At 44.3% G+C, this 22879-nt stretch overlaps 1 long non-coding RNA gene across 1 annotated transcript in view; it reads right to left on the bottom strand.

The window, feature by feature from the left end:
• Positions 1-1719: 1719 nt before the first annotated feature.
• The window catches only part of LOC104974354 (uncharacterized), a 32968-nt gene continuing 11808 nt past the window's right edge, over positions 1720-22879 (bottom strand). The window contains exon 3 of the long non-coding RNA XR_003029668.2: positions 1720-21085. This is a non-coding gene — a long non-coding RNA (uncharacterized lncRNA). The remainder of the gene's footprint in view (positions 21086-22879) is intronic.

The following is a 22879-nucleotide window of genomic DNA, read 5'->3' as shown; positions in this document are numbered from 1 at the left end:
AGCTTAGGAGGGACATCTGGGCTGGGGAAAGAGACCTGGGGTTTCAGGAGATTTGGAAGCCATAAAATTGAATGAAGGATGAGAGTGAGAAGAATAGAAGATGGAGGATTCTTGGAAGGCAGGCCAAGAAAGAAAAGCAGAGGCACTCTTGAACAAGAGAGAAGGAGTGATTGGCAAGGATTAACCAAGGGATTGACATCCCCTCACAAAGGTGGGAAAGGAATAACATAGGAAGACTCTGTTTCACTGCTTACTCCCTGGGGTTTGCTCTCTATTTTCTGCCTTGCCTGAATCCCCAGTTTGTCTGGGCAGCCTCGGGAGGTGGGGTCTCATCACTCCCAGGAGCCCCGAGAGGAGCGCTGAGGGAGCACAGACGGGAGCGTGCCTCCAGAGCAGCTGCGCCATCAGCCGGGAGCGGAGCAGCGACCTGGCCCCTGTCTCAGGAGAATGTGTGGGGTCCTCAGGGGACAGAGGGCAGCAGGACGGCAGGTCAGAGCTGTCTTTTTCACTTCTTTGGCATTCAGCCCGGGGGCCTAGACTTATCCTGTGCTGAGTAAACAGTATCGGGCCGTTCACCTGGGGGTTGATGAGGCAAGTGTGGGCCCCTAAGCAGAGCTGCAAGGTCCAGGTCATGCTGGGAAGATGCAGGACCGAGCTGACTCATCTCCTCGGCTCAGCGGTAAAGGCCGAGGGGCTCCTTTAAGCGTCCTTCCTTTGAAAACATTCATAAATAAATGTATCACTTAGGAATGCTCTTCAATAACAAGAAACAGAAAAGCTAACTTACAAGGGCTTAAACAAATTGGGATTTATTTTCCTTACTGGAGGTTGTCAGTAGCTGGCATTGGTTTGCTGCTGCTGCTGCTGCTGCTACTAAGTCACTTCAGTCGTGTCCGACTCTGTGCGACCCCATAGACGGCAGCCCACCAGGCTCTCCTGTCCCTTGGATTCTCCAGGCAAGAACACTGGAGTGGGTTGCCATTTCCTTCTCCAGTGCATGAAAGTAAAAAGTGAAAGTGAAGTCGCTCAGTCGTGTCCGACTCTTAGCGACCCCATGGACTGCAGCCTACCAGGCTCCTCCATCCATGGGATTTGCCAGGCAAGAGTACTGGAGTGGGGTGCCATTGCCTTCTCCGGGCATTGGTTTAGGGCACTATAATATTAGGGATAACAGTCTTGTATTTTTCTTGACCTTTTCCTCAGAGTCGCAATAGTTTTGCCATAGCTCCAAGTATTACATCCCTGTTCAGGGTGGACAACAGAGGGGAAGAGTTATAACTATCCTATTTATTAAAAACAAAGGTTTCCCAAAACCCAAACAGGTTTTTGCTATCTCTAATGGGCCAGGACATTGTCAAAAGTCACTTACAGCTACCGACGATAAAAAGGTGGTTTTAGTTTTTCCAGCCTCTGGAGTGAAGACTCGGAGAAGGCAATGGCAACCCACTCCAGTACTCTTGCCTGGAAACTCCCATGGACAGAGGAGCTGGTAGGCTGCAGCCCATGGGGTAGTGAAGAATCGGACATGACTGAGCGACTTCACTTTTCACTTGCATGCATTGGAGAAGGAAATGGCAACCCACTCCAGTATTCTTGCCTGGAGAATCCCAGGAACAGAGGAGCCTGGTAGGCTGCCGTCTATGGGGTCGCACAGAGTCGGACACGACTGAAGTGACTTAGCAGCAGCAGCAGCAGCAGCAGAGTGAAGACTGGCCTGGGAATGAGATTTGGAGTGGGTATGGGATAAGCTACTCAAATTGCGTCTTTTTTTAATTAATTAATTAATTAATTTAAAGTAAATTTTTGGCCGCTCTGGGTCTTCCTTGCTGTGCGTGGGCTTCCTCCAGTTGCAGCGAGCGTGGGCTACGCTCTAGTTGAGGTGTGCGGGCATTGTGGTGGCTCCTCTTGCCGGGGAGCTCCGGCTCTAGGGTGTGAGGGCTTCAGTAGCTGTGGCGCATGGGCTTGTCTGCCCTGCGGCATGTGGAATCTTTCCAGAGCAGGGATGGAAGCTGTGTCCCTTGTATCGGCAGGTGGATTCTCAACCACTGGACCACCAGGGAAGTCCTCAAATTGCCTCTTTCTAAAGGAGGTCTTTTGATCCTTTTGAGGGCAGCTGGGGTATAATGGGCCTCTTGCCCTGTCAAGGACCCCCTCACCCACCACAACAGGCAGACTCTGGATGATGTATCAAGGCACCTGGCACCATGGCCCACTAACATCTCCCTCTGTGGGGGTTCCTGTCTCACAGAGCCACACCATCTGAAGAAGAGGGTGAAGTCTGTCTTAACTTTCAAGTAATGAAACTTAGCACAGCTTTTGTTTGTTATTGTTTTTGACCACGCCGCATTGCATGCAGGAATTTAGTTCCCTGACCAGGGATTCAACCTGTGCCCCCTGCGATAAGAAGCAGGACTCTTAACCACAGGACCACCAGGGAAGTCCCAGGACTATTTTTTTGGTCACAGATACATAGTCAGTTAACTCAGAGAGGAAGTAGTCAAACCAGTTGTCTGGGATGGCCACTAGTTCTCATCTTTCAACCAGCCGCTGGGCCCTGATGAGGTAGCTGGTGTCCAGGTCTGAGGGTACCTGAGGGCCTCGTGCCAGGCGGCTCTGCCCTCTCCTCCTCTCCTCATCTCTGGCTCTGCTGCCACCTCATCCCACCTGACAGCTACACCTTAGTTTGAGCTACCTTCTCATTTATCTCTCTCGCTTGCAGATGCAGTATCTCTGAAACGGACAATGTCGACAGCCTGATCACCCACCTACTGTCTGCTCCACTGTGGCAGGCTGGCAGGGAGAGCCAGATCCTAACCACAGTCCCAGGCTGGGTGCACACACACTGCTGGGAATAGTCCCCAGATTAGTGCAGTGTTATCAGATGTGGCGGGAGAGTGTGGAGGAGACGGCTCTGCCTGCTCCCGCTGGGAAAGAGGATTCGGGAAAAACCCGGATGGACCTTCATACGTGACTTGGACTTGCTGCTCAGTGGGTGCTTGCCCATGTGAACAAGCAGGCACTCGCCCATTCTCAAGCATGCCTGGGGGTCTCCTGCTTGAGTGGGTAAGTTACTGCTTGTGCTGAGCTAAAGGGCACACGCTGCAGAAGCTGCCGAACCTGGACCTGCTAGGTGACAGCCCGCAGCCTGCCTGGGGGTGCACCCAGAGCAGGAGCTTCACCCAGCGAGGAAGTGCAGTTCCTGTGCTTAATGGACAAGCACTCACCTCAACCCTATTTCCTGAATGCAAACAACCTGAGAAGGGGTGATGAGGGGTGCAGGGCAGGGGCAGGCTGATACAGACAGAATTTCAAAAGGTCTGGCTTAGACTCCCTGCTGTGCTGGTAAGGGTGTGGATGAAGCTGTTGGTAGGAATACAAACTGGCCTAGAGGTTTGGAGGGGACAGTTTGACATTATCTACCAAATTTTAAATGGGTATGCCCATGTGCCACAGATATGTTTCCACACATTTGGTAACAAAGTTACTCTGAGTCTGGAGCAGAATTTGAGGGAGTTGGCGGACATACATTTTTCAAATTCATACCCTTTTGTATTTGCATTTCTTGATAATGAGCAACTACTACCTTTCTATTAATAATTATAAACATAGTAAGTGCTACTATCATCTCCTTGGTTCAGCGGTGTTATCAGTATAGCTATTATTATCACCCTGGAAGGAATTCTGGCCTGAGGGCTTCTAAATTCCACAGGTAGAAATTTTTGAGTCAGGACGGGTCACTGGGGACAAGATGCATCTGGTAAGGAGACTTGGGGGTCCAATCGGAGAGGGCAGAGCACCCAGTCTTCTTTGCTTGGGCTGCCTCACAGCTCTCAGCTGGGACCTGGGGCCCCAGCACCCAGTTTATTAAATTGAAGAAATAGAAAAGAAAATATATTAACAGCAGTTCATGAAAAAATAAAGTACATTCTTAAAAGAAATAAAAAGGTTATTAAAATGGTGTAGAAAGAAGTGTGCAGCTAAATGATGAAAGGAACTAAAAATAACTCCCAACTTGGCCCGCAGATCTCCAGTAAGTGTCAGGCCTGAGGCTGCTGAGTGGACAATGGGAACCCCGGAGGTTCCCAAAGGCACTGACCCAGAGGGTGGGCTGAGGTTGCAGGTCTGCCCTCCGCTGCTCTGTCTTCCGTGAGGACATGGGTGGCACCCTAGGACTGCTCACAGCTGAGCTGGAGGCTGGTGGGACCATCCAGATAAAACCTGCGTGAAGGACTGGGCCCCTCAGAAAGACACTGGGATGTGGAGAAATGCATGACATAAACCAGTTATGAGCAGGCACATTCTCTGAGCGTTCCCAGCCTCATTCTCAGCCCTCCTCTGCTCCCCAGGGCTGCCTTCACCTTCCTGCAGTGGGAGGATACCTTATCGTTGGAACCCCAAAGCACTCTCAGGCCTGCTTTTCCCAGGTCTCCCTCTTGGGGTAGCTAACAGAATGTGCACCCCTTCAAGACAAAAGAGCTAGTCTAGGACCTGGACCGGCTCTGAGTAAAGGGTTTAACCAGCCTCTCCCCATTTCCTACATTTCCCAGAGTTGGATTCTTCAGTGTGGCCTAACCCCTTGAGAAGACTTCAGCATTCTCCCTGGGGGGCCTAAATTTATCAGCCTGGCTGTTCAAGGGCATCTCTGCCAGGTGGGGAGAATATAGTGCCCAGCTCTCCTTCTGGTAGCTTCTCTCTGGGCCCCCCTGTAGCCATAGCTGAAAAGGGCCACATCTTCACTCATCCCTGAGTTACAGGAACAATGCCTTCCACAACCCTATAGAAAAGAAATATAGGCACCTTGGGAAAAGATTAAACACATATTGCTGCATCCTCAGCTCATGAAAGGATGACAAGTACCTGTATGTGGAGACGGTGAAAGATATTTATGCTGGCTTATTGAATTCCAGGGTTTGGTTTCCCAGAGCAAAGAAATATCGGCCCAGAAAAATATCTCCACCACTTAGAATGGTTTCCTGCTTTGAGACCAGGGGTTTTCCAAGGCTTCAAAAGTCCTATGACCAATTCTTTGTTAAGTCTTGTGTTTGAATTTTGAGGGCTCCTCACCACCTAGAAATCTGAAGGAAAGAAATTTTCTTTGGTACAGAGCAATCTGGCTTCAGGGGAGGGAAGGGATAAATTATCTCTGCTTGCTCTTCCAACCCCCAGGGGTCTTTTCCCTATCACTAAAAAAATAGCACAATAAGAATAAAAATGAGAAGATAAGATGAGATCAAAGAATGTGATGTAAAATTATAAAGGACAAAATAGAGATGAGGAATGATCAAGATAAGTAAAACAGAGATAGAGGACTAACAGATTAAAAGAATAAAAAAGAAATGAGCTTTAAAATTACATACAAAATATAATCAGCAATTTATAAGATTAGGAGCTGTTATAAAAACAAAGAAGGTTTATGGTGTTCAACAGATCAAGGCAATCAGGGATGTACAGTCAGCAGGAGTCTTCCTTGTCTCTCACACAGAGTCAGGGTTTGAACCACATTTAGCCACTGACAACCCTTCTAAATTACATCTATCAATATCACTGGAACTTTGCCCTGATTTTTGCTGATATCTGTAGGGTAGTATCCTCTTTATTTTTCTGCCAGGGTTTCCCAAAGCAAATTTTATTTGAAACTAGTAAAGTATAGGTTCACAATGCCCAAGTCTGCATTCTAAAATTCAAAAAGCCCTAAAAACCAAGAATTTGCCTTCTCTTATCTGGAGACATAACCTGATCTGGCCAGAATTCACTCAGTGGCAAAACCCAACTGAAAGGAAGTGAAGCTATCTCTATGAGGAATATTCATGTATTGCCTTGCAGAAACATTGATATGTTTGATTACTGGGGAATGCTGGTGCTTGCATGGAGGGTTGTATAATATAGATTGTATGTACCTTATTGTCTTTCTGAAATTCTGAAACACATCTGGCCCCAAGGTTTCAGGTAAGAGATTGTGGACCAGAATCGAAATCCTCCACTAGAAGATAGAAGAATGGATGCATAAACAGTGGTGTGTTTACACAGTGGAATATTACACAGCAATGACAATGACTTACCTACACTACGTGCTGGTTGATAGAATGAAGCCGGACACAAAAACATATCTGTTGAAAGGCTCAAGACCATGTTGCTTTTCTTTATTCACTTCAGGTAAGGAATTCGCCTGCAATCCTTGGGTTTGATCTTTGGGTCAGGAAGATCCTCTGGTGGAGGAAATGGCAACCTACTCCAGTATTCTTGCCTGGGAAATCCCATGGACAGAGGAGCCTGGTAGGTTACAGTCCATGGGGGTTGGAAAGAGTCAGACATGCCGGAGCACGCGCGCGTACATACACACACACACACACACACACACACACACACAGAAGTCGCTCAGTCCTGTCCGACTCTTTGCGACCCCATGGATTGTAGCCCACCAGGCTCCTCGGTCCATGAGATTTTCCAGGCATGAATACTGGAGTGGGTTGCCGTTATGATTCAAATGCAAGACATACAACCAGGTAGGATTTCTTGCAGCAAATACAGGCCAGGACCCTGATTACCTCTTCACCTCGGTTGACCTCCATGGGTAATGCACACCATTGTCCCCCCACGCTTTCAGTCCTGCCACCAGCGCTGAGCTCCCTCCCTTTCTACCTTTCTCTCTCAGCCTTTATCTCCAGTGCCTCTTTGCTTTCCCTGGGGTGGAGTAGCTCATGGATGGTGGCAATCTTGTCTTTTCATGCTTTTGTCCTGACTCCATCTGGGGTCCCTCCCCACCCTCTTCCCTGGCCATTCACATAATTCACATAGGTATTTTATCTTCCTTCATTTCCTCTCCTCCTTGGCTTGACAGGGCTGCTGATCCCCACGCAGCCTGCTCTCTTCCTGTCCTTGTGTCTCCACTGTCTGATCCTTGGGATCGGCTGGGTTTAGGCTTTTGTTTGGGCCGCAGGGCTTTCTCTCTGCCTCTGCCTCTCTTTCCCACCACCCTCCCTTCCTTCCCCCTCATCTTGATGTCTTTTGTGGGACGTGCACTTTTATCTTCTTTTGATTTGCTCTCTCCTCTTTGTAGAAGGAGAATGAAAGGCTCGGCTAATTGTAGCAGGAGGGCAGGGACGCCGTGTTCCCCTTCCCAGCGTCTTCCCCACCAGGCTGAGCAGGAAGGGAAATGAGGGCAATTCAGACTCTCACCTGCTCCCCGGTCAGCTCCAGATCTCTCTCCCACGTGGGCTTTTCTTCCGCAGTTTTCTAAGTGGAAATGAAACAGTCCTGGAGCCCCTCAGCACCACCTCCACTAAGACTCCCTGGACCCACCACTCTCTCATGTATGTATCACTGCACTCTGGCGTGTGCCAGCCATCACGGAAAGTGCCGGGCACAGAGTGGTGAACCAGACGGATGTATACTTCCTGTTTTCACAAGTCACAGGCGTTAAGTGGGTCGAGGATATGATAAGGGAATTACAGTAATGTCTCCAACAGAGGACCTGAGCTCAGAATGGGGGTAGTGATCATCACTGATGAAGCAGTGCTAAGCTGGGAACTGACTTGGAGGAGTTCGGTGAGAGAGGGGAGGAAAACAGGTCCTAAATAGAGGCAGCATTCAGTCCAATGGGGAGAAAGCATGCTGATTTAAATTTATTATATGAATTTATAGAGCATAAACTGCTGAGGGGCTGGAGATAGAGTCTTGTAAGCAGCCTGGAGTTTATCCTAAGGATGCAGGGAAGTCATGGAAGTGTTTTGAATGAGGATGTTGGACAGATGATATCTGTGTTTGGGGTGTATGCAGAATAGAATACAGTGAGACTGGAAGAAGGATTAGGATGTATATTCACTTCCTACCACTTCAGTAAGTTGCCACAAATCTGGTGGCTTAAAACACAACTGTATTATCTTACAGTTCTGGAGGTCAGAAGTCTAAAGTCAGACTCACTGGGCTAAAGCTAAGATGTTGGGTAGGATGTTTCCTTCTGGAGGTTTAAGAGCAAAGTCCATTTTCTTTTCTTTTTCAGCTTCCAGAGGGTGCATCCTTTGGGTTCTGGTCCCTTCTTCCATATTCAAGGAGTTTCATGCCAGTCTCTGCCTCCCTTGTCAGGTCCCCTCTCCATGCCCGACCTCCACGCCTTTCTCTTATAAGGACCCTTGTGAATACTTTGGGGCCACTCAGATAATCCAGGATGCTTTGGGGCCACTCAGATAATCCCATCTCAAGATCCTAATTTATTCACATTTGCAAAGTCCCTTTTGTCATGTAAGGTGGCATTTTTTCGGGTTCTGAGGATTAGGACATGGATGTCTTTTGGGGCCCTTCTTCTGCCCATCATAGGAGGCTATGGTGGAATTTCAGGCAGGACATAATGATAGCTTAAATTGAGTAGGAGCAATGGAGATGGAGCCAAGAAGACTGATTTGAGATAACTTTAGGAGGTATACTAATTGTTGACTAATTTGATGTGGGAGATGAAGGAGGATGAGCAGGGATCACTTCTCACTTTTGGATTCCAGGAACTGACCAGATAGGGATATCTGTGATATACAAGATAGAGAAAAGAAGAGAAATCCCAGATGTGGGGGATGGAAAAAACAGGGAGAGATGAGTGTCCGCTACCGCTGAGACATCTAAGAAGGAAGAGCCGGAGGGCAGGTGGGCATGTATTTGAAGGCCAGAAGAAGGGTCTGAAGAGGGTGGTATAAGTTAGACTGAGGTGACTCTACTTTAGTAGAGTAGACCTGAAAAACCCAGCATTCAAGGCATGGGAATAATACAAGGAACCATAGAAGGACATTCAGAGTAAATAGCCAGAGACATAAGGAGACAACCAGGAGAGTTGTCTTGTTGCAGAAGACAAGTATGACAGTTTTAAAACATGTCCACTAATTCACTGATACAATAAGAGGTCAGACTATGTCACCCCAAAATATGCCATTTAGGCATAAAGAATGTTGTTGTTCAGTCACTAAGTCGTGTCTGATTCTTTGTGACCACATGAAATGCAGCACATCAGGCTTCCCTGTCCTTCACTATCTCCTGGATTTTGTTCAAACTCATGTCTATTGAGTCAGTGATGCCATCTAACTGTCTAATGCTCCATTGCCCACTTCTCCTGCCCTCAGCCTTTCCCAGCATCAGGGTCTTTTCCAGTAAGGTGGCTCTTTGCTTCAGGTGGCCAAAGTATTAGAGCTTCAGCTTCATCATCAGTCCATTTAATGAATATTCTTGCTGTCCAAGGGACTCACAAGAGTCTTCCCCAGCACCAGGCATAAAGATTATGTTGAACTAAAGACAACTGATAAACAGCAAACACCAGGGAAAAAAAATTCTCTGTCCTCCCCAGTTCAGTTCAGTTCAGTTGCTCAGTCGTGTCCGACTCTTTCTGACCCCATGAATTGCAGCACGCCAGGCCTCCCTGTCCATCACCAACTCCCGGAGTTTACCCAGACTCATGTCCATCGAGTTGGTGATGCCACTCAGCCATCTCATTCTCTGTCGTCCCCTTCTCCTCCTGCCCCCAATCCCTCCCAGCATCAGAGTCTTTTCCAATGAGTCAACTCTTCGCATGAGGTGGCCAAAGTACTGGAGTTTCAGCTTTAGCATCATTCCTTCCAAAGAAATCCCAGGGTGATCTCCTTCAGAATGGACTGGTTGGCTCTCCTTGCAGTCCAAGGGACTCTCAAGAGTCTTCTCCAGCACCACAGTTCAAAAGCATCAATTCTTCAGCGCTCAGCCTTCTTCACAGTCCAACTCTCACATCCATACATGACTACTGGAAAAACCATAGCCTTGACTAGACAGACCTTTCTTGGCAAAGTAATGTCTCTGCTTTTCAATATGCTATCTAGGTTGGTCATAACTTTCCTTCCAAGGAGTAAGTGTCTTTTAGTTTCATGGCTGCAATCACCATCTGCAGTGATTTTGGAGCCCCCAAAAATAAAGTCTGACACTGTTTCCCCATCTATTTGCCATGAAGTGATGGGACCAGATGCCATGATCTTAATTTTCTGAATGTTGAGCTTTAAGCCAACTTTTTCACTCTCCTCTTGCACTTTCATCTGAGATTATTGATATTTCTCCTGGCAATCTTGATTCCAGCCTGTGCTTCTTCCAGCCCAGTGTTTCTCATGATGTACTCTGCATATAAGTTAAATAAGCAGGGTGACAATATACAGCCTTGACGTACTCCTTTTCCTATTTGGAACCAGTCTGTTGTTCCATGTCCAGTTCTAACTGTTGCTTCCTGACCTGCATATAGGTTTCTCAAGAGGCAGGTCAGGTGGTCTGGTATTCCCATTACTTTAAGAATTTTCCAATTTATTGTGATCCACACAGTCAAAGGCTTTGGCATAGTCAATAAAGCAGAAATAGATGTTTTTCTGGAACTCTTTTGCTTTTTCCTTGACCCAGCGGATGTTGGCAATTTGATCTCTGGTTCCTCTGCCTTTTCTAAAACCAGCTTGAACATCAGGAAGTTCACGGTTCACATATTGCTGAAGCCTGGCTTGGAGAATTTTGAGCATTACTTTACTAGTGTGTGAGATGAGTGCAATTGTGTGGTAGTCTGAGCATTCCTTGGCATTGCCTTTCTTTGGGATTGGAATGAAAACTGACCTTTTCCAGTCCTGTGGCCACTGCTGAGTTTTCCAAATTTGCTGGCATATTGAGTGCAGCACTTTCACAGCATCATCTTTCAGGACTTGAAATAGCTCAACCTAAATGCCATCACCTCCACTAGCTTTGTTCGTAGTGATGCTTTCTAAGGCCCACTTGACTTCACATTCCAGGATGTCTGGCTCTAGGTGAGTGATCACACCATTGTGATTATCTGGGTCATGAAGATCTTTTCTGTACAGTTCTTCTGTGTATTCCTGCCACCTCTTCCTAATATCTTCTGCTTCTGTTAGGTCCATACCATTCCTGTCCTTTATCGACCCCATCTTTGCATGAAATGTTCCCTTGGTATCTCTAATTTTCTTTTCTTTTTTTTTTTGTCATTAATACAGTTTATTTCTTCCAATATTGTAAGCATGTGAAAAGTGACAGAGATCTCTAGTCTTTCCCATTCTGTTGTTTCCCTCTATTTCTTTGCATTGCTCGCTGAGGAAGGCTTTCTTATCTCTCCTTGCTATTCTTTGGAACTCTGCATTCAGCTGCTTATATCTTTCCTTTTCTCCTTTGCTTTTCACTTCTCTTCTTTTCACAGCTATTTGTAAGGCCTCCCCAGACAGTCATTTTGCTTTTTTGCATTTCTTTTCCATGGGGATGGTCTTGATCCCTGTCTCCTGTACAATGTCATGAACCTCTATCCATAGTTCATCAGGCAGTCTATCTATCAGATCTAGTCCCTTAAATCTATTTCTCACTTCCACTGTATAATCATAAGGGATTTGATTTAGGTCATACCTGAAGGTCTAGTGGTTTTCCCTACTTTCTTCAATTTACATCTGAATTTGGCAATAAGGAGCTCATGATCTGAGCCACAATCAGCTCCAGGTCTTGTTTTTGCTGACTGTATAGAGCTTCTCCATCTTTGGCTGCAAAGAATATAATCAATCTGATTTCGGTGTTGACCATCTGGTGATGTCCATGTGTAGAGTCTTCTCTTGTGTTGTTGGAAGAGGGTGTTTGCTATGACCAGTGCATTTTCTTGGCAAAACTCTATTAGCCTTTGCCTTGCTTTATTCCGTATTCCAAGGCCAAATTTGCCTGTTACTCCAAGTGTTTCTTGACTTCCTACTTTTGCATTCCAGTCCCCTATAAAGAAAAGGACATCTTTTTTGGGTGTTAGTTCTAAAAGGTCTTGTAGGTCTTCATAGAACCGTTCAACTTCAGCTTCTTCAGCATTACTGGTTGGGGCATAGGCTTGCATTACTGTGATATTGAATGGCTTGCCTTGGAAATGAACAGAGATCATTCTGTCATTTTTGAAATTGCATCCAAGTAGTGCATTTCAGACTCTTTTGTTGACCGTGATGGCTACTCCATTTGTAGATATAATGGTCATCTGAGTTAAATTCACCCATTCCAGTCCATTTCAGTTCGCTGATTCCTAGAATGTTGACGTTCACTCTTGCCATCTCTTGTTTGACCACTTCCAATTTGCCTTGATTCATGGACCTGACATTCCAGGTTCCTATGCAATATTGCTCTTTACAGCATCGGACCTTGCTTCTATCACCAGTCACATCCACAACTGGGTATTGTTTTTGCTTTGGCTCCATCCCTTCATTCTTTCTGGAGTTATTTCTCCACTGACCTCCAGTAGCAATTTGGGCACCTACCAACCTGGAGGCTTCCTCTTTCAGTATCCTATCATTTTGCCTTACTGTTCATGGGGTTCTCAAGGCAAGAATACTGAAGTGGTTTGCCATTCCCTTCTCCAGTGGAGCACATTCTGTCCTCCCTGACTGTTTGTCTCAAAGGAGGCTTGAATTCTTAATCACCAGAGACTCTTATTATTAATTACCAGAGACTTACTGTTATCTCTTCATTGCCTAGAGACAGCACCAAAAGGACTGCATAACAAACCTTACTGAAATAACTCTTTTTTCCTTTAATTTTCTGGATATATTTACTTTGCACAATTTGCCGTTCCTGGAAGCTTGAAACCCTTATTCTTTGTCTTATTGCTTCTCTACAAATTTATTTATTTTTGTTGAGATGCTATAAGCCCAAGTTCTAACCACCCCTTTGAGTTACTCATCATCCTTTTCCTGAATATATGAGCTCTGCAAGTAATAATAAGTTCTCTCTCTTGTTAAAGTCTTTTGTCAGTCTAATTTTCAGGGCTTTAGCAATCAACCTAAATGTGTAGAGAAAGAAAGTTTTATTTCCTCCTTTATCATACTCCTTCCTTTAAAAGATGGACTTTAGGAACTCCCCTGGCTGTCTAGTGATTGGAACTCCATACTTCCACTTCAGGGGGCAAGGGTTTGATTCCTGATTGGGAAACTAAGATCCTGCAACCCACATGCTGCATCTTGAATGATGTCCAGTGTGGCCAAAAAATTAAAAAATTTAAAAAGTAAAAGGTGGAGTTTAATTCTGACCCCTTTGAATGTGGGCTACACTTATTGACTCACTTCTAAGAAATAGAATAAAGCAAAAGGGACAATGTGTGAATTCAGAGGTGAGGTCATCAAATGACGGCAAAGTCCTGCTCTTTCTTTCCGGGGGAACTTATGCCATGTTGTAAGGTCACACAAACCGCTTATGAAGGCATCCTCAGGATAAAGGACTAAACCTTCTAGCTGAGAACCAGAGAGGAACTGGGTCCTCTGCCAAAAACCAGAGGAATGAACCACCTTTGTGTATCCCCAGCCCTAGTCTAGCCTTCAGATGCCTGCAGCCTTGGCCAACATCCTAACCATAATTATACGAGAGACTTTGAACAAAAGCACCCAGAATATATTCTGCAATTTCTGACTTACAGAAAGCATGAAATAATAAATATATGATGTTTTAGGTGACTAAAGTTTTGGAGTAATTTGTTACATGACAACAGATAACTAATACAACAAAGAAAAAGTATTTCAAGGGAAGAGTGATCAAGCATGGCCATGCAACTAAGAAGTCAAGTAGAAATTAGCAGGTTGTACTGTTAGGGGAAACACACTGCCTGAAACTGCCCACTCTGGCCAGGCACCATGGTAACCATTTGTGTGAGTTATTTTATGATAGGAGGTCCTCGTAAGGAACACAGAACTAACAAGCCACCACCAACCAGAAGAATTCAGGAAAGGCCAAAAGGTCACTTTTCCTACCACCTTCCAGAATCCTTTTCACTGGCACCCATCTTGGCTGAGCAATGTGTACGCACCACTCTGAGTCAGAGTGATTGGCCAGAGACAACCTGGAAACTAATCCCATCATCATGAGACTGAGACCATGTGGCAGAGCAGTCCTCCTGGGTTCCCTCACCCCACTGCTGTCTGCTCAGGCATCCCCTTCACAATAAAGTTTCTTGCTTTGCCAGCATGTGTGTCTCCTTGGGGCTTGCCTCACAGCTCAGTTGGTAAAGAATCCATCTGTGATGCAGGAGACCTCAGTTCAATTCCTGGGTCGGGAAGATCCACTGGAGAAGGGATAGGCTACCCTCTCTAGTATTCTTGGGGTTCCCTTGTGGCTCAGCTGGTAAAGAATCTGCCTGCAATGCAGGAGATCTGGGTTTGATTCCTGGGTTGGGAAGATCCCCTGGAGAAGGGAAAGGCTACCCACTCTAGTATTCTGGCCTGGAGAATTCCATGGACTGTATAGATAATTCATTTCTGAATGTTAGACAAGAACCCCCTTTTGGGTCCTGAAAGGACCCTTTCCTACAACAGTACCCATAGTAACTTTCTGGTGGGTACTAAAATCCAGAGTTGAGGAAAGCTAAATAAATTTTGTAGGAGTTCCTTTGTTCCCAAACTCAAGTTTAGCTACTCTAAAGCTAAAGCTTATACCTGAGAGACGAGTGTTGGTTGGAAGGAAATGTTGCTTTATTCAGGAGGCTGACAACATGGGGAGAAGAAGGACTTGTGTCCAAGAACCAACTCTGAAGATTCTGCTGGACTATGAAAGTTTTTAAAGGGATAAAGGGGAAGTTAACCACAGTAAATCATTTGAGAAGAGGGTCAGAGTCTTCATTATTTTCCACTGCGGACAGACTCTTTTGATTGGTTGGTAGTAAGGTAACACGGTGGTGTTCCAGGAAACTTGCACTCAGCCAGAAGTTACCATCCCCTTCCTGGGTCAGGGCTCTAGTTCCTGCAGAAGAACTCAGAGGTATTTTTATGTGTATACTTTAAGGAAAAACCAGGACCCTGCTTTATGCTGCTCTATTGTTTCTTGATTGCTTCCCTTTTGTTTTTGTAATCCCTCCCTTTCCTGATTAGCAACTGTTTGAATCTGCCCTTTGGAACTCAGGGAGAGTCAAGGAGGCTGAATGAAGCCTTTTTCCTACAAATGCAAAACAAGAGATGCAGAAAGGATTTATACCTGGGACAGCCTCACAGAGTTCTGCTCAGTTTTACCTTGGCCAGAATGAGTTCACCCTGGTTATTTAACTTATACGCAGAATATATCATGCAAAAGGCTGGGCTGGATGAATCACAAGCTGGAATCAAGATTGCTGGGAGAAATACCAACAACCTCAGATATGCAGATGATACCACTCTAATGGCAGAAAGCGAAGAGGAACTAAAGAGCCTCTTGTTGAGAGTGAAAGAAGAGAGTGAAAAAGCTGGCTTAAAACTCATCATTCGAAAAACAAAGATCTGGTCCCATCATTTCATGGCAAAAAGATGGGGGAAAATGGAAACAGTGACAGACTTTATTTTCTTGGGGTCCAAAATCTCTGCAGATGGTGACTGCAGCCATGACATTAAAAGACTCTTGCTCCTTGGAAGAAAAGCTGTGATAAACCTAGACAGTGTCTAAAAAGCAGACATATCACTTTGCTGACAAAGGACTATAGAGTCAAAGTTATGGTTTTTCCAGTAGTCGTGTATGGATGTGAGAGCTGGACCATAAAGAAGTCTGAGTGCCAAAGAATTGATGCTTTCAAGCTGTGGTGCTGGAGAAGACTCTTGAGAGTCCCTTGGACAGCAAGTAGATCAGACTAGTGAATCCTAAAGGATATCAGCCCTGAATATAAATTGGAAGGACTGATGCTGAAGCTAAAACTCTAATACTTTGACCACCTGATGCAAAGAACTGACTCATTGGAAAGGACTCTGATGCTGGTAAAGATTGAGGGCAGGAGGAGAAGGTGGCAACAGACCATGAGATGGTTGGATGGCATCACTGAGTCAATGGATATGAGTTTGGTCAAACTCCAAGAGATAGTGAAGGACAGGGAAGCGTGGTGGGCTGCAGTTCATGGGATCACAGTCAGATGGGACTTAATGACCGCACGACAACAGAATGAGTTCCACTATGTGAAACTAACAGTCATTTGTTGTTTTCACTGAGGTATTGCTGGAAAGAAAGAAAAGAAAGGAGCATCTGGAAGCTGACCTAGCATCAGCCCCACTTATAAGCTGGTTTTGCTCCATCACAATGTGAATTTCAAAGAGCCTTATTTTTTTTTCAATGGTACCAAGGACTTTTAAGCTTTGGACAGGAAGCTTATAGAGTAAAATCAAATAAATGTTCTCTGTTACTTCTCTGAATTCTTCTGGGTGAAGTCAAGACATCTGTTGATGGCTTTGTTATTTTCAGTAAGTGATCCAAAATGATCACTTAGTCAGTCATCACGTGACTGAACAGCTCTTGAGGAGAAAATGTCCCAGGAACCTGACTTCAGCTTCTAGTTCTCAAGTAAAACTTGTTCCTCAAACCATCACAGGACTCTATGCCTAATGACTGATCTTTTCTCAGTTGCGTACTTTTGGACACAGATGAGCCAGTTTGGTGAAAGAATTAAGCCCCAGTGCTCGAGGCACCCACTGTGTGTAATGAATTAACTTCTCTGCTTTGCATTTAAATTGTACTAGTTGTGTACTAGGAGAATTGAGAAAAATCATTACTCAATTTTCTGTGTTCTGGAGTTCAGATGGGGTACCTAGTTGAGAAGGATATTCATATAGGTATGCTGAATTTTACGGTTGCTTTAGCTTAAAGAATTCTGGTTGACTTAGTAAGCTTGAGATTGCTAACTAAGTTGTGAATACTTCGTGTTTAGACACATTTACTATGGGGTCCTTCTTTCCTTTTTACATTTTGTTTATTTTCATCATTTTTTCTTTTAAAAGTTATTTAGTCCTTTTAATCTTTCAGTCTTTAACTTGAACTGATTTGCCACAGTTTAATTGTTCTGAATGTGCCTTGTTTTTTCTTAACTTTTTATTCTCAATTACAGTTTTTGTTTCTCTTTATCACTATTACCTTTATGGTTATCCTCTCTTTACCTTATCTTTTATTGCAATTTTCATTTGAAAAGTGAAAGTAAAAGTCACTCAGTCATGTCCGACTTTTGCAACCCCGTGGACTATACAGTCCATGGAATTCTCCAGGCCAGAATACTGGAGTGGGTAGCCTATCCCTTCTCCAGCAGATCTTCCCAACCCAGGAATCCAATCGGGGTCTCCTTCATTGCAGGTGGATTCTTTACCAACTGAGTGATCAGGAAAGGGGGTACTTTTTTCTTTTTTTAAAAGATATAATTTTTTTCATTTGTTTATATCTTTTTTCTTTATTTTATCTCTTCATTAATTACTCTTATTTAAAAATATTATTTGTTATTTTGCTTTTGCTGCACCATGCAGCCTGAGGGATCTTAGCTCCCCAGCTAAGGTTTAAACTCGTGCATACTGCCTAGGGAGCATGGAGTCTTAACCACTAGACTGCCAAATGGGAGTTACAAACACAGTTCTAAAATGAGCTGTGTTATATATGACCCACTCCATAAACTAAGGAGGCTGAAGTATTATCCCTCTCTAGTTTATCCTTCTAGCTTCCTTCAATGGGCCCAACATTCCCTTCCTGATGAATATATAGGATGAATATATATATATTCAGGCACATTCAGAACAATGAATATATAGGATGAATATATCCTATATATTCATCTTGAATATATACCCTGATTGATATAGGATGCCCACCAGCCAGAAGTTTCCCCATGATCAGGTAGAATTCTAAGATGGTCCCTAAGGTTCCCAGCCCCCAGAATATAGGTCCTGTATAATCCCCAGCCGTGAGTGTATGGGACTTTGGAGGAGGATGGATTTCATTTTCAAGATTAGATTATGTCATATTACAAAGATGAAGGGATTCTGCAGATATAGTTAAGGTTCTAGTCTTTGAATTAATCAGAAGGGAGATTATCCCAGATGGGATGGGCATGACCTAATCATGTAAGCTCTTAAAAGGGACAGGGCCCATCTTAAAACTCAGAAATTTGAAGTATGAAAGAGATTCTGCTGCTGGCCTGGAAGAGGTAGGCTGCCATGTTTAAACAGCCTATGGTCCAAATTGCAAAGGACTTGTGTGTAATCTCTAGTTGCTAAATGCAGTGCCCAGCCAACTGCTAGCCAAAATGTGGATATCTCAGTTATACAACTGCAAGGAAATAAACTTTGCCAACAACCTGAGGGAGCTTGAGACTGGACCTTCCCATAGTTGAGCCTCCAGATAAGGACAGGCTAGATGACATTTTGATTTAAGTCTGTGACACTGTGAGCAGAGGACGCAGCTAAAACATGCCAGACTTCTCACCCACAGAAACTATGAGATGACAACTGAGTGTTGTTTAAAGCCACTAAATGTGTGGTCATTTGATTCATATCAATAAAAACTAATATATTGTGTGATGTCATAATGATAATTTTTTTAACTGCTTAATGGAGCAGTTTGTTCATATTATGCTGTCAAGTTTCTCTCTAAGGAGGTACAGCTTACAACCTCCACCCTCTGTTCTGGTATTATGCAAACCATTTACACACATTACCACATATCAAGAGGGGGAGCTAGGTGAGAAGTTTCATTAGGGGAAGCAGCCTAGACAATTGCTGTTGTTGCTTAGTCGTGTCTGACTCTTTTCGACCCCATGGACTGCAGCATGCCAGACTTCCCTGTCCTTCACTATATCCTGGAGTGATGCCATCCAACCATCTCATCCTCTGCTTCCCCTTCTCCTCCTGCCCTCGGTCTTTTCCAGCACCAGGGTCTTTCCCAATGAGTGGGCTCTTTGCTTCAGGTGGCCAAAGAATTGGAGCTTCAGCATCAGTCCTTCCAATTTATATTCAGGGCTGACTTCCTTCAGGACTGACTAGTTTGATCTACTTGCTGTTCAAGGGACTCTAAACAGTCTTCTCTAGTACTACAGTTTGAGTTTGAAAGCATCAGTTCTTCAGTGCTCAGCCTTATTTATGGTCCAAGTCTCACATCTGTACATGACTACTAGAAAAACCATAGCTTTGACTCTATGGTCCTTTGTCAGCAAAGTGATGTGTCTGCTTTTTAACCTGCTGTCTAGGTTTGTCATAGTTTTTCTTCTAAGGAGCAAAGTGAAGGTTGTTCAGTCATGTCCAACTCATTGCAACCCCATGGATTAGTCCATGGAATTCTCCAGGCCAGAGTACTGGAGTGGGTAGTCATTTCGTTCTCCATGGGATCTTCCCAACCCTGGTGGTTCAGCTGTTTAAGAAGCCACCTGCAATGCAGGAGATCTGGGTTTGATCTCTGGGTTGGGAACTCAGAAAGTCACTACTGAGTGACTTTCTAAGGAGCAAGCGTCTTTTAATCCCATGGTTAGAGTCACCATCTCAGTAATTTTGGAGCCCCCCAAAATAAAGTCTATCACTGTTTCCATTGTTTCTCCATCTATTTGCCATGAAGTGATGGGACCGGATGCCATGATCTTTGTTTTTTGAATGTTGAGTTTTAAGCCAGCTCTTCACTCTCCTCTTTCACTTTCATTAAGAGGCTCTTTAGTTCTTCGCTTTCTGCCTTAAGGGTGGTGTCATCTGCATATTGGAGGTTATTGATATTTTCTCCTGGCAATCTTGATTTCATCTTGGGCTTCATCTAGCCCAGCGTTTCACACGATGTACTCTGCATATAAGTTAAATAAGCGGGGTGACAATATACAGCCTTGACACACTCCTTTCCCAATTTGGAACTGGTTTGTTGTTCCATGTCCAGTTCTAATTGTTGCTTCTTGACATGCATACAGATTTCTCAGGAGGCAGGTCAGGTGGATTGGTATTCCCATTGCTTTAAGTACTTTCCACAGTTTGTTGTGATCCACACAGACAAAGGCTTTTTGTCAATAAAGCAGAAGGAGATGTATTTCTGGAACTCTTTTGCTTTTTCAATGATCCAATGGGTGTTGACAATTTGATCTCTGGTTCCTCTGCCTTTTCTAAATCCAGCTTGAATATCTGGAAGTTCATGATTCATGTACTGTTGAAGCTTGACTTGGAGAATTTTGAGCATTACTTTACTAGCGTGTGAGATGAGTGTGGTAGTTTGAGCATTCTTTGGCATTGCCTTTCTTTGGGATTGAAGTGAAAACTGACCTTTCCAGTCCTGTGGCCACTGCTGAGTTTTCCAAATTTGCTGGCATATTGAGTGCAGCAGTTTAACAGCATCATCTTTTAGAATTTGAAATAGCTCAACTGGAATTCCATCGGTTCCATTAGCTTTGTTCATAGTGGTGCTTCTTAAGGCCCACTTGACTTCCCATTCCAGGATGTTTGGCTCTAGGTGAGTGATCACACCATCGTGGTTATCTGGTGTGATTAACAAAGTGGTTAAAGTTACAAATTAAAAGAATGGGATCTTGAGTCTTCCAATAAGACTCTTTGAAAGGAAGTAAGGTATACGTACCCAAACTTGATATCACAATTATACTTTTCCCAAATGTTCAAACAATATGGTTTATCTCACATGATCAGCTTAGAAAGTGACTTTGATACTTCTCTCATTGCAGAGTAGTTTCCATGCCTTCTTCATCTGCAGTAGGCAGACTTGTGACAGAAATAACACTCTGACTTCCAAGGCAAAATCACCAGCATATTCATTCTAGAAGTTTTCACCCACCATGTAAATAGTCTGATTTACAACCACCGAGCTGGGAGCAACCTAAAATCAACCCAAGTAAGGAGGCCACATGGAAAGGCCCTGTGACTCCATGAAGAGAGTGAGATGCCTTGCCAGTTCCAAACTGTTCAGATCTCCAGTGTATCAGCTCTAACAGTTGACTGCAATTGGCTAAGACTTTATCCTAAGCCACCATTGCCCAGCCAAACTTTACTCAAATTCCTGACCCAACAGAGATCATGAGAGATAATAGAGCAATTGCTGTGGTTTTAACTCTTTAAGTTTTAGGATGATTTGTCACATAGCAACAGATAAGCAGAACATTTGAATTTGAAATCCTTCCTTTAGCCAGCCTGTTCCCTGCATGGTTCTAAGTCCTCAATGGCCTCCCTTCTACTCTTACCTACTCAAGACTTTGCCCTCATAATCTTCTTCAGCAGGATTATGAACAGTCCTCTTGGTGTGTAAATAAGTTGACTCGATCCTCTTCCTTTGTTTTGAGATTTAGGAGAGTTTGGCTAATGTTGGCATTATCCTCAATGGCTCTTCTAGCTCTGAATCAATTGTGTCTTTGCTGGGTTAACAGAGATGAGAAGACCACATATAAAAGATACGCTAGAAATGGGACAAGACGTATGAAATGTGACATTGATTTCAAGGAATTTACAATCTAAATTTAGTGTTTTTAAAATGTCAGTGATGAACACTGTTCAGGAAACTTCAGTGACTCCATGTGGCTCTAGGTAGAATGATCATTTCATTTATTACCCAAATCAGTAGTGTTGAAAGGGAAAGGGGCCACTCTTACTAGCTGCCTTGAAACACCAGGCATACATTTAGGAGGATTCTGGGAAAGCAGCACATGTGGCCCTCACAGCTGTGGAACCTTTCGAAGGAGAGGCATGACGTCTCTTATTCATTGTGCTCAGCCAAACCTCAGGTTCATTTGAAGCCAACTCTCTTCCCACTCTGTGCCTATCCCTGTGGACCTGCTCCACCTCTTCCTCTGCTGTTCTATATTCACTATCTATCCTGCTTGACGAGGACAACCCCTGCAAACAAATGCCGGTTTCTATCGACTCTCTCTTACCCACTCAAGATTTTGCCTCTGTAATTCTCCCCTTTGAATCCCTGGTTTGATTAGTGTTTCCCTATCATTTTCTCAGCCCACGAACATGCTGTTATATCTCCCATCTTTAAAAAAGCCTCTCTTGACTCCATTTCCCCCGTCAGTTATGGCCCTAATTCCCTTCTTCCTTTCACACAAAATTATTTGAAAGAATATTCCGTCTCTAATTTCTCTTCTTTTATTCTATTTTCAACCCACTTCAAAAAGGATTTTGCCTCCACCAGTCCATCAGAACTGCTCTGGTAGCTAATGCCCTCTACATGCTACATCCAGTGGTCATGTCTCATCCTTTCAGCAGCATTTGACAAAGGGGGTCTCTCTAAGTCTTCTCTAAAAAACCTCTTCATGTGACTTCTGTATCACTGCACTCACCTGGCTTGATTCCTACGTCTCTGGCCACCCTTTCGGAATCCTCGTTGCTGGTCCACACAATCCCCACCCTCCATGCTAAAGGCTCCAATGCCCCAAGTTTAATCCTTGGGTCTGACAGCTTTTTGGCTGCACTCACTGCTTAGGGGATTTTATCCAACCTCAGGGTTTTAAACTCTCTCTACACCTGACGGTTCCCCAACTTGCACCCCTAACCTGAACCTCTTTCCAGAGCTCCGGTCTTGATGATCCGGTTGTGTACTCTGTGTCTCCACTTGAAAGCCTAACAGGCATGTCAAACTTAGTGTGTTCAAAGGTGAACACTTGCTGTTTACCTTAACACTCTTCCTTCCTTAGCCTTGCCAAGCAGATAAATGGCAACTCCATTTTTTGACAAAAAAAGTGGTGTCATCTTTGACTTTTCTTCATAGCCAAACCGTCAACAAATTCTGTCTGTTCTACCTTCAGCATGTTTCCAGAATTAGACTGTCATTATTTCTCAAGCTCCTAACTTGTCTTCCTGTTCCTGTCTTTGCTTTTTGTTGGTCTATTCTTAACACTGCAACCAGACTTGATTTGTTAAGTCCTAAGTCAGATTATGTCACTTCTTGACTTAAAACGTGTATCTCACTGAGAGTAAAGATGAAAGCATTCCTGTCTCCATCCCCTCTTTGACGTCTTCTCTTTCTCTCCCTCTCATTCACTCTGCCCTAGCTCACTGCACATGGCTATCCTTCAAACAAACCAGGCATGTATATTTGTTCATCTGTTCCATCTCCGTAGGAGACAGACATCCCCCACGGACATCTTAATGGACATCTCCTCCACTTCCCTCAAAAGGAATCCAGTGACTTCCCTGTGGCCCAGTGG

The sequence above is a fragment of the Bos taurus genome, chromosome 16 (assembly GCF_002263795.3).
Source record: "Bos taurus isolate L1 Dominette 01449 registration number 42190680 breed Hereford chromosome 16, ARS-UCD2.0, whole genome shotgun sequence".
Lineage (NCBI taxonomy): Eukaryota > Metazoa > Chordata > Mammalia > Artiodactyla > Bovidae > Bos > Bos taurus.
The sequence above is the reverse complement of the archived record's forward strand: the minus strand, read 5'-3'. Positions and strand labels throughout refer to the sequence as shown.